We start from the raw sequence: 9201 nt of genomic DNA, 5'->3' as shown, positions 1-9201 counted from the left end.
AGAACGAAGAATTGAAAGGGAGGTATCAACGGATATATGGATAGCACTGAGCACTTGTCTCTCGTTAATAGAGTTGACAAAGTACAAGTGTACAACCACTACCTCCACTACTCTGTTTTCTGTCTACGCTACAAGACAAGACAACAGCCATGCCTGCAGAAGTTGTACGTTCAAGATGGGAATGAATTTGAAGCTTATTCTTCAAAGGACTACACCCAAATCAGGCAAAGGATTACTGGTGGATGATCAAAGGATTTCAAACGACTCTTTAGACGTGCTGATTATCTCAACGTCTCTTTCACACCTCTATATAAAGGAGTGAAGACTTGAAGATATGAGATAGAGATATACAAGTTCAAAAGCACCAAAACTCTGTCAAATTGATTCTACAAAGCACACTGAATTTCTGCACTGATTTGATACATCTTAGAAATTCAAAGTCTAGAGTCTTTATTGTATTGTATTGTGAACACCACTGATTGTATATCAAGTGTTCAAGTCAAACTCAATTCTCTGTATTTTTGTTTGATCAGAAGTCTCTTGCCTGCGTGCTTGTGCATTAGAAGTCTCTTGCTTAGTGCTTGAGCATTGGAAGACTCTTGCGTGTGTGCTTGAGCATTTTTGTGAAATCTCATACTTAGAAAGTATTGAGCAGTTGTAATCTTTGTGATTATAGTGAAATCTCCTTGGAAGTGCAAGGGGGACTGGACTACTTCCGTGTTGTGGAAGGAACCAGGATAACTGCTTGTGTCTTTGTCTTTCTTTTCTCTGCTCTGTTCTTTTCCGCTGCAATCTGACTCTGATCATTTCATCAGAAGCACTCAAACTGCTTCTGAAGTTTTATCAGAAGAAGTATTTTTTAAGAGAAAAAGAAAACACAATTCAACCCCCCCCCCCCCCCCCCCCCCCCCCTTCTTGTGTTTTTTCACCTTCAATTTATTCATTCAAATTGATAGAGTACACCGATACAATACAAATTCAAACTCGCTAAAAACAACCAGGATGAATGTGTGAACAAACTTACAGCATCCATGTTAATAGCATAAAACGGCAAAGTACATATGCCTATAAATATGACTATATTCATGTCTCTGGAATAGTGTTGTCTCCGGATCTGTAACGTTGACGATGTCAAAGTAATTGACATTGATCGGATCTGCACTTGCTCAAAGCTAATCTTTCAACCTGAATCAAACAAACACCATACTAAGACGGAAAATCAAAAACACGCCGCAAAAGATGGGAAATAAAAACAAACAGAATCGTTCAGAGACAACGAAATCACAAAAGCAAACGAAAGAAAACAGAAAATATGTGAAATCACTTATTCAATTAGGATAGAATGAAAAACAATTCGGAGAGGTGATTTTTGCGTCAAAATTGACCCTAAATCACCCCTTTAAAAAGAATAAGAAGAAAAGGATGACAACTAGGGTTTAAAAAGGAGAGAAGAGAGAGGGGAAGAAAGTTTAATGAATACAACTTCAGTCACTCAAGGAGAAAATTAATAGAACCATACACGGATGAAATTATAATGAATAAAAATGGTCATCCAAATGCATATTCCACTATATTAAAATCTTAAATAAAATTAAGAATTGGAACCAAAAATATAGCTTAGTGGAGTACTTTATCCCTGTATTGCCCGTGTGAGTGAGGTTGATTAAGTGGATGATTGGTCAAAAATATCATTAGACAGATTTTGACCCCCTCTTTCTTTTCTTGTCTTTTCATTGTTTTTAGCTCTCTTACTTCTTCTAATTTGTTGGAATGATCATAAAGGTAATAGTATATAACTATATATGGTATGAGACTTATCTTGATGTATATGTATCATTGACCTTTTTTGTACTTGTGTACTCATACATTGTGCTAATTGTACTACACATTAATTTGGTGACTATAGTCAAAATGATAATTAACCACTTGAACAACCAAAGTTTATAATCATTTGGAATTTAGAACGTATTTGCAATGTCAAAACATCAATAGGGATATGTACATGGATGTAGATCAATAGTGGAGTTTAAAGAAAAGAATGTGAGAGATGTGAGTCATTCACAAGTGATAAATTACAAAGATTGATAACGCAGTTCGGTCAAGTCTGTTTTGGGCTGCTCGAGACTTTTCTATAAAAAGGGAAACTTACACAATTTTTTTACAAATATTCACAATCTCTCACTATGAAAAACCCAATTACACCCAAGAATATTTCTTTATAAATGTTTCTCTTAGTGTTGGAATGATTTGAACTATTCATCATCTTTTCCTATTTAAAGGTGACTAAGTAACTTCATGCCGAATGCCCAAGTTTCTTGATGGCCAAGCAACTTGCTATCTAAGCTTTCTTCACAAAAGGACTTTGTAATATTGCTTCTTGGATCTTAGTGACTAAGTAGTTTTGAGAGTCTTGACTAACACTTGTAAGATTTATCGTTATAGTATGTGTTGACGGAGAAAAAATTTAGCCAAGGTTCAAGAGATATCTTCAACTGTGAATCCCATTTATTCAAGCGATTAGCTCCGAAGGGAAAATTATGTCCCTCAGTTGTGAGTTCCTTAACTGCTCTGCTAGAGCATTAAGTACAAATGGTTTTTGGTTTTGAACTATTATGTTACGAAACACATAAAAAAGATAGATATAGTTAAATTGATAAAAAGATAAAAATAGCAAAAATAAATGTGTTTGATTCAATATGTCCATTACATTTACAAACCGAGCATTTATAGGAAAAAACTAAGCATACTACCTAAACATTGTTGCCTACAGTGTCCAACGTCTTCTCGGTTAATTTTTTAGGCAGTGCGTCAATCTTCCTCGTTGAGGGGTCTTAGTGCCCCACGTTCGGATCTTAACTTCCTCCTTCATAACATGATTCGTTGACAATGTTCTTGGTGTGCAAGTCCACCATGAACGTGATTCCTCTCTCATCTCCCTTTGTAGTTGGTGGTACTATAAACATGAAACATGGGTTTTTCAAGCAACATTATTCAACCCTACTAAGCTTTGACCCATTATGAGATCCTCAAGTCCCACATACATAGTCAGTGGACTTAAACCTTAATCACCTATTTATTATTGTCGGCTAACATGATAATTATTTTTATGTGTAAACAATATGTGAAATGATTTAAGATGGGATAAATTAGTGCTTGCTAAGGGATAAAAGTGGTAGCATACTCTTGATTTTTTTTTGAGGTAGCATACTCTAGATTTCTTAGTGGGTTTTTTTTTAAACTTTTTTTTTACAATTTAGTGGGTTAGTTTTTTTTTTTAAGGTACTTTAGTGGGTTAGTTATTTTTTCATACTTTTGTGTCTCAGAAGAGAATGATTTCCCAACATGTCTAACCTTCTTTGTCTCTGTATATATTATAACAATGGTTGGATTCATCTGATCTAGCATGTATTTGAGATTATTAAATTTGAAGTACAAGTGACCAAGACGAATAAAAGAGCTTTATACTATGTAATAATATAGTAAACAAAGTTAAATATCAGGATTAATTTGTATGTGTTTATTTCTACATGAATTGTCATACTAAACAATAGTTCTCTTCATGGTCATCGAAATATAATAATAATCTATATTAAATTTTTGTCACTTAACAAAATTATTTTCTTAAATTTTTGTGTGTAGGGTCTTTGTTTCCCCTTTTTTTTTTCTTTCTCTTTTTAGTTAAGGTTTATATGGTAAGGAATGTAGCAAGAAGTGGTGTCACATAAAATCAAGCGTGTGCACCCCACTATGACAACCCACATTTTTTTCGTTTGTCATTATGCTTCAAAATTCAAATATATATATATATATATATATATATATATATATATATATATATATATATATATATAGCTAGCTAGGAATTTATGTTTTCAATTATCATCAATCCATTCAATAATTTCTTTTGTTGCGTCAACCAAAAATAGCCAAGCATCATAATAATATGAACAAACGAATTTGTACATTGGTAGGAAGAAGAAGATCCAAGACACAAATCTTTGAAATTGGATAACCTATTTTTTCACTAGCAAAGCTTATGAAAAAAACTTCTTGTTTTATGTTAGATATGCATGTGAAATAAACTTTTGAGTTGGATTCTGACTCGAAGAACAAGTCGATATTTATATAATATCCACCAACAAAGTTCTCGCATCGGTATATATCAAGAGTTGAATTTACATTCTTACAAAGTGTAATCAACGTATTATCAAATGGATCAACATCTGTTGGTGGCCTTGGAACTCATTAATATATCTTTCATTTGCAAAAGGCATTTGTATAAAGATATTTGCTTGGTGCAGCAATTTCCTTGCACGAAAATATATAAATAAATAAATATAATAGCTTACGTACTTCCTTCTTGCATTTTTTTGGTCCACTAACAATAGATATTTGTGAATAAGAAAGTAAGTGATGCTTTCTTTTTATTGAAAATTGGCTATAGTATTCCCACTTTTTAGTGGGGAAATGTGGATAACGTTGGATGTATCTCGTCATCAAATGGAAATTAATTGATAAAAATATTAAAATTATTAGGTCAGACGTTATAATCAGGTTTAAATTTTGACTCTTGAATTTGTGTGAATAATTTACGGTAACTATTGTGATTTCGTTTATATAAAAAAAATTAGTTAATATATTATTGTGTGGTCGTGACAGATGTTCTAGATTATCTAACAACAATTTACATGTTTCTTGCATAAATTAATAGGTAAGTCTCTAAATGTTGTTGAAGTTGTATCTCAGTTGGATTTTTTTTTTTTTATATGAATAGTCGAGTGATTTTTTTTATACGTCAATATTTAATTATGTTATAAAAGTTATATAAGTGGATCAATATAATATTCTCTAAGTACTGCTCTACATTCATAAAAAAACAATGTTCGACCACTTTTTTTTTAAGAATGTTCGAGCACTTCTTGTCATTTAATGAATAGCTTTTTATTTAAAATGCTTAATGAAAAGTACAAGCATGCGAAAATCCTTTCACGTATGGATAAAGAAGAAACCTAATACCATATCTATAATGTGAAAGCTTAATGGTTGAAATTGATTATACAGAACCAATAAAAAGTAAAAAACTGTAGCCATTAGATGCATGCTAAAAATTTATTCCAAGAAACTAGAGCAAGCTGCACTAAAATAATGAGAAGGAGGAATTTTTTAGAAGCATCTTGTTCTCTTGAAACATGAGATGACATCCCATTTTTCAAATTCCAAAATGGAGGCATCCAATGTTATTATATATACATAACTATTACTCCCTCCGTCCCAAATTATATGTCACTTTAAAAAAAATATTTGTTCCAAATTGTATGTCACTTTACAATACCAATGAAACATTAATGTTATTTTTCCTATTATAACCTTAACTATTTATTACTCTCTCTTCTTTCAAGTTTTTTATTTATCTTTTCCATAGGACAATTTTGTAAAACAACTCATAATATCCCTTTTCCACACAATATTAATTACATTTCTTAATATGTGTGAAATGCCCAAAACGTCATACAATTTGGGACGAATGGAGTATTATAATACTATATATTATATTATAATATGATAGCCTTCTAGAATATTTTTCTTTTGTTTTCTATTTTTTTTAATCTCCCTTGTGCTTTTGGTTTTAATTTTATCATCTTTTTATATATAAGAAAAAATTAGATGAGTTGGATTTTGAAATACATCAGAGAAAACTTTGAAACCTAGAGAGTACTTGAAGAGAAATACTCATATATTACATACCAATTAGGTCATTATATCGGTAGTAGAGTTCAAACTCTAATTCTAGTCGTATTTAAGCTGAATCCTTAAAAATTAGACCAATCTATGTTGGTTATTTTTTTTCATTTTTATTTTTATGGGAAATTTGTTTTCTTTCTCTTTGGTGTCACTGCAATCAGCTCACCAAATTATTCAAATTCTAGTGCCTCTTTGACCATAATTTCTTGTCACTTTTGCCCAATGCCTAATAATGGATAAACTTGTATAAAGTTCTGACCAATATTTTATTTTTATTAGTTTATATCCAAAAAAACTCATGGGGTCAATTATTATGCAAATTGGTTATTGGTGGGCTACACAACTAGTCCAAATTTTCCTAAATATAAAGATTCCTCTTCTATATGTTGGAAATTTACATGGATGCTAGGAGTATGTGTTTCCTTAAGCCTCCTATGTGGAGTCTCACACACTGAAACTGGCCTATGTAAAGAAGAGTTAAATGGTTTGCAACATGCTATGTTGAGTTGTGCTATATAAGATGTTGAAATAGTGGTAGGGACAAAGTTAATGAAATTCCTCACTAATCGGTATGAAAAAATGTTAATTTTCTAGTAGTGTTTGTAATCTTTCCGCAATTCTAGTAGTTAAATGGTCGTTGAATCTGAGTGCAACTTGCACAATTCAACTGCATCGCTTGCATTTAGATTCAACGACTCTGAAGTGTAATAATCTAAAGCTATAAAGAAAGCTAAACAAAGACTAATAGTTTGAGAGACCCTCTTGCTTTCATTTTCCAAAAAAGAATGATTGAAGTAATAATGACTCTTAGTTCCCACTTACCCCCTTAAAATATAAAACCTTTGGAAAGGAAGGGGCGTACTTGGTAGAAATGTTGAACCAAAGCCACTCTCAAGGGCCACACAATGGAAGGTTTTTCTAGAGGCAATATGAGTGCTCTCTTTGATTGACAATGTGGACACTATGGGATTAGAGAATTGATGACATTGTGAAAGTGACAGAAACTAAAATGTTTTGTTTTCATTCGTTAATGTAATCCAATTCTTATAGTTAAAAAAACAAACCTGAAAAGTGGATAGGTAAAGTAAATCCACCGGAAGATCTTACAAGGAATTTTGTGGTTTTGTGAGTATTGTATGGATAGATATCCTCAATATTTCTCAAGGAAATTAAAATTCATTTAAAAGAGAGAAAGACATGTTAAGGAGTTTCAGCGTTTGAATCACTTCATGTACTTGAAGGTTAACATTCGGGATAGAGAGAGAGGGAAAGGGATATTTATATATGATTTGATGTGGACAAGCTAGAAGCATAAATTGAAGACGAAGTGGCACGTAAGAAAGATTTAGTCGGAACGGGGCAGATTTTGCATTCCGTGTCCGATTGACCCGAATTATACCTTTTCAGAAAGCCCCTAACCTCACGAGCAAAAATCATGGATCTGCCATGATGTAGGGATTATTTTAGTCATCCGAGATCGTCTGAAGGCCCGAAATCACCTTTTAATATTTCAGCATTTTCTAGAACTTTCTATTTTGTTTTGTTATTTTGGCCCATACAGGTTTGTTACTTCTTTTAGTATTTAAACAGAACTTATGCAGCTTAAGAGACACTTTTTCATTCAATAAAATTATTCGAGACTTTTCTCTCAATTCTGGTGTATATGTGAACCCTTATTTGATAGGTTTGTCGCTTGTAACCTGTCTGTTTATCTTTTAAGTTTAGTACTTGCTAACCCTTGCTTCCATTCTGTGTCATGTTCAGCGAAGATCGGAGAAGTGTAGTGCTGGTTCTACAGCAACGATGGTTGTTGTTGTGGTGGTGCACGGTGCTCCAGTGTGAAGGAAAATAACAGTTTCTATCACGGAGGAGAATGGTGTCAGGCATGTTAGCACCACAACACCCAAGTAAGTATGTCAATGAAGTGGATTGTGTGCAAAAAAATTGGTGAATGAGATTGTACCTTGACTGTGACGCTGAGTCACGGTTATATAGCTGCGGAGGTTGATGACTGCCTCCGATTTTTGTTGAGTGGATGACGGAAGCCGTTAGAGCTTCTCGTGCACCTTCACTATTTTCTTCTCTTAGTGTAGCGGACCTCATCTATGTTGTGTCTTTCCCATTGGGATTTATGTTGGTCCAGAAAAGTTTCCTCCCAAGTCATTAGTGTCTTTATGACGTAATGGACTTTTTACAGGGTACATTTTTTATGGTGGAGCCTTTACATTGTAAGCTTGTGACCTTGAAGACGTTTTCGGATTTGTGACGTGCACAAGAGGTTTGCGCCCTCATGGTCTTATGTTGTTTTGTGTTGTGCTCACTGGACCTTGCAGCACTTTTAGGCGACAAATGTATCGTGAAGGGAGGTAGTTGGCATTTATGATGATGTGACTTGAGGAGATCTGATGAGACGCCTCTTTGGTTTCTCCCCTCTACGTGTCACTTGTGTGTCTTACATGCATCTCAATTCTAAGAACTAAGCGCTCTCAGTACTCAAGTGTATTTCAATTTTTAGGATGTTCATAGCCATTGGATTGCACCCTTTGAGTTTCAATCGATCCTCGCCCTTGATTCAACTTTTTCAGAGCCTATAAAAGGGGGAAACATCCCTCCCGTTTAATCTTTTCAAACTCATAAGCTTTCCGCACTTAATCTTTTCAAATATTTCACCACTTTTTAAAAATTTCATGAGATTATTCCTCCAGTTTGTTAGGGCTTCTTGTAACACCTTAACCCTAACTAGTATATTCTAAATTAAAAATACAATTAATAATAAAACACACAAGGGTGTCACACATTCTCGTCGTTCAAAAGTACTTCAATTTAATTAAAAATAGTGCAAAGGAAATAAGTTTAAGACATAGTCACATCATTTTTAAAAATTAAATTGAATTCCCAGTATTACAGAATCAGAGCATTGACACAAAATAAACTTCCAAATGCGATAAAAGTTGATGAGAAAGACTCCACGTCATTCTCCAAGACTCACAACTTCTAACGTTCTTCCTCATGAGTATTTGTACCCCAGGAAGGTGTAGGCATCCAACACGCAAAACAAGGGGTGAGCATACATTCAAAATAATATGGATGCACAAATATAATGAGTAGTCTCAAAGAGATAACATAAGTAAAACATAATTAGCCATATACATTATCTTCATTTAATAATCGCATCATTCAAAATTCACATAATTCAATAATCAACTCATTTAATATTCACATCATTCAATAATCACATCATTTAATAATCACAAATGGGCACTCAACACTTAGACAATGTCAATTATCACTTTGAATTCATAGCTCATCAATAGAATACAATTGTGTATGCAATGCTCCTACGATAAAATATGCATGTGGTACTAAACCTATTCATCGATTGTGGTACTGATTTTATCCAACTCATATTTAAATACAACATCTTCAATGGACTCGATCATGAATGCATGAATATGGACG

The sequence above is a fragment of the Medicago truncatula genome, chromosome 7, assembly GCF_003473485.1.
Source record: "Medicago truncatula cultivar Jemalong A17 chromosome 7, MtrunA17r5.0-ANR, whole genome shotgun sequence".
NCBI lineage: Eukaryota > Viridiplantae > Streptophyta > Magnoliopsida > Fabales > Fabaceae > Medicago > Medicago truncatula.
The sequence above is the reverse complement of the archived record's forward strand: the minus strand, read 5'-3'. Positions refer to the sequence as shown.